The sequence below is a fragment of the Sinocyclocheilus anshuiensis genome, unplaced genomic scaffold (assembly GCF_001515605.1).
Source record: "Sinocyclocheilus anshuiensis isolate Anshui unplaced genomic scaffold, SAMN03320099.WGS_v1.1 scaffold499, whole genome shotgun sequence".
NCBI classification, from domain to species: domain Eukaryota; kingdom Metazoa; phylum Chordata; class Actinopteri; order Cypriniformes; family Cyprinidae; genus Sinocyclocheilus; species Sinocyclocheilus anshuiensis.
In genome coordinates this window covers 260374-263350 of record NW_015551033.1, presented here as the reverse complement: position 1 = coordinate 263350, position 2977 = coordinate 260374, and the positions used below count along the sequence as shown (strand labels likewise).

The 2977-nt window shown below is 34.4% G+C and overlaps 1 protein-coding gene across 1 annotated transcript in view; it reads left to right on the top strand.

The window, feature by feature from the left end:
* The window catches only part of LOC107661285 (transmembrane protein 117-like), a 64689-nt gene that overhangs the window by 58018 nt on the left and 3694 nt on the right, over positions 1-2977 (top strand). The gene's annotated exons all lie outside the window — the stretch shown is intronic.

The following is a 2977-nucleotide window of genomic DNA, read 5'->3' as shown; positions in this document are numbered from 1 at the left end:
CAACCACCCAATAAAGCATTACAATAATCTAACCTTGAGGTCATGAACGCATGAATTAACATTTCTGCATTTGACATTAAGAGCATAGGTCACAATTTAGATATATTTTTGAAATGGAAAAATGCAGACAAATACTAGAAACGTGGCTTTCGAAGGAAAGATTGCAATTAAATAGCGCACCTAGGTTCCTAACTGATGACGAAGAATTAACAGAGCAGCCATCAAGTGTTAGACAGTGTTCTAGGTTATTACATGCAAAAAAAATTGTTGTCCTATAATTAACACCTCTGTTTTTTCAGAATTTAGCAAATTGTAGCAACACCTCCCCCTTTACCTTTCAGACGCGGCTCATGTTTATAACAGTAATCTTGGGGGGTAGACTTGTTTAAAATAATGTAATCATCAGGTTTTAGCCAGGTTTCTGTCAAACGGAGCACATCTAGGTTATGATGTCAAAGTAAAGGTTATTGTTTTCATTTTATGATGTTCATGTTTTCTTCCCTTCAGATGGTTGCTTCCATAGAGGTTTTCACCTTTACTTTCTCAACCATCATTTCTCACGTCATGTCATGTTTGTTTGTTTACTTACTTAATTATTTTTTATTTTATTTCATTGACTTATGAACTGTCACATCTCACATTGTGTCATTAGTTTGTTCCCCAGAGGTCTTCACTTTCCTTTGTTTTTTATCTTGAATTTTTCAAAAGCGTACTTTTTTTTGTCACATTTACTTTTTTGAACCATTGCATCTCATTGTTTAATTAATTTATTTATTTTTTAGTTTGCATTTTTTTGTTGTATTATTTTATTTATATTTTTTATTTACGTAACGTTTCATCTGTCACATCTAACACTGAATTTTTTTGTTTTAAATCATTTTTAATTAATGCATTCTTCTTCTGTGTTTTATTCGATTTTACTTTATTTTCACATATTTTATTTTTTCTTACATCAATGTATTTATTCTTTTGTTTTAATTTGTAAAAGTTTTTTTTTTCATATTTTTTTCAAGTGTTTTTATTTTATTTATTATTTTTTTTTAATTTATTTTATTTTCATCTCTCCCATCTCACATCAATTTATTTATTTGTTTTAGCTTTTTTTAAATGTATTATTTCCAGATGTGTAGACCTTGCATTTTTCAAGGCTTTGTTATTTTATTTTATTTTATTTTCAACTGTAACATCTCACATTCTTTATTTTTGTTTTAAATAATTTTGAATTAATACATTTTCTTTTGTATTGTATTTTTGTTCCATTTTACTTTATTTAAATTTTATCTGTCGCATCTCACATGAATTTATTTATTAATTTGAGCTTTTTTAAATGTATTTTTCCTTGCCTTTGTCGAGCCTTTGTATTTTTATACACTGAACAAAATTATAAACTCAACACTTTTGTTTTTGCCCCCATTTGTCATGAGCTGAACTCAAAGATCTCCCTCAAAACTTGCGACATCTGTGGCATTGTGCTGTGTGATAAAACTGCAAATTTTAGAGTGGCCTTTTATTGTGGCCAGCCTAAGGCACACCTGTGCAATAATCATGCTGTCTAATCAGCATCTTGATATGCCACACCTGTGAGGTGGATGGATTATCTCGGCAAAGGAGAAGTGCTCACTAACACAGATTTAGACAGATTTGTGAACAATATTTGAGAGAAATAGGCCTTTTGTGTACATAGAAAAAGTCTTAGATCTTTGAGTTCAGCTCATGAAAAATGGGGGCAAAAACAAAAGTGTTGCGTTTATAATTTTCTTCAATGTATTTACTTGACTTTTCAAATGTCACATCTTGCATTCTTTATTTTTTGTTAAATTATTTTTATATATTTTTTATTGAATTGATTTATTATAATTTACTTCTCAACAATCCCACCTCATGTCATTTTATTCATCAGTTTATTTGAACTTTTTTAATAGTTTTAAATACCTTGCCTTTAGCAGCAGTCCCGTTTGACAGTGTTTTGTTTTTCCTTCAGCTTCACTCGACCAATCAGAAGCTTTGCTGAAATCACAGACTGTCTGTGTCTGATTACAGTGTCTCAATCACTTACCTGTGTTTGCTCAAATATGTTGACATTCCCCGTCTGATTGTAATTATTCCCTCAGTCTCAGTCGTTACGTGTCTGTATCTGCGTCTCTCATTCTCCCTCTCAGTCGCTTCATCTCCTAGATATTTCACCTCACTTTTGTCCATGTTCGCTCCATGTGACGGTTAATCTCTGTGACGCTCCTGATATTTTATTCAGTGCCTAATGAACTCAGAGACCCAGAACGAGCCGGCGGGATTCACAAGCTCTTTCATTTCAACCTCTTCCATTGGTTTCATGCCATGTAATTTAAACGTAATTTTGTGTAACACAGTTATCATGGACGTCAATGAGGCGAAACGATGAGCTGCACTGTAATTACGCGGCTCCTCGTTAGCTTTCCGCCAAGTCACATAGAAATCAAAGACTCTCTGTTTTGTAAACACGAGGCTTAATAGCCAAGAAAGGACATGATTCTGTATCTCAGCCACTTAATTTGGTTTGTTTTTGCGTTTCTCCTGGAGCTGCGGCCACAGTTTTATTGATTTTGCTCTGACTGTGGTTGATAAGAGCGGTCAATTCATTTCTGATTTCTAATAAATGTCAGAGAGAAAAGAACAACAGAGACCATCAGAAATAAGCCAGACACACACACACACACACACACACACACACACACTCACTCACTCCCTCACTCACTCACTCACTCACTCACTCACTCACTCACTCCCTCACTCACACTCACACACACACACACATACACACATAGGGGTGTGACACGTTCTTTTATGTGCAATTATCACAAATTACGGGAAAAGATGAGTTTGATGAGGGGGAACTCACTCTCTCCATCTCTCTCTCACACACACACACACACACAAACACATGGCTGAAATGCGTAATGCAGAGTCCAGTCGGCTTCGGCCCCTAAATGGATGCCAACAC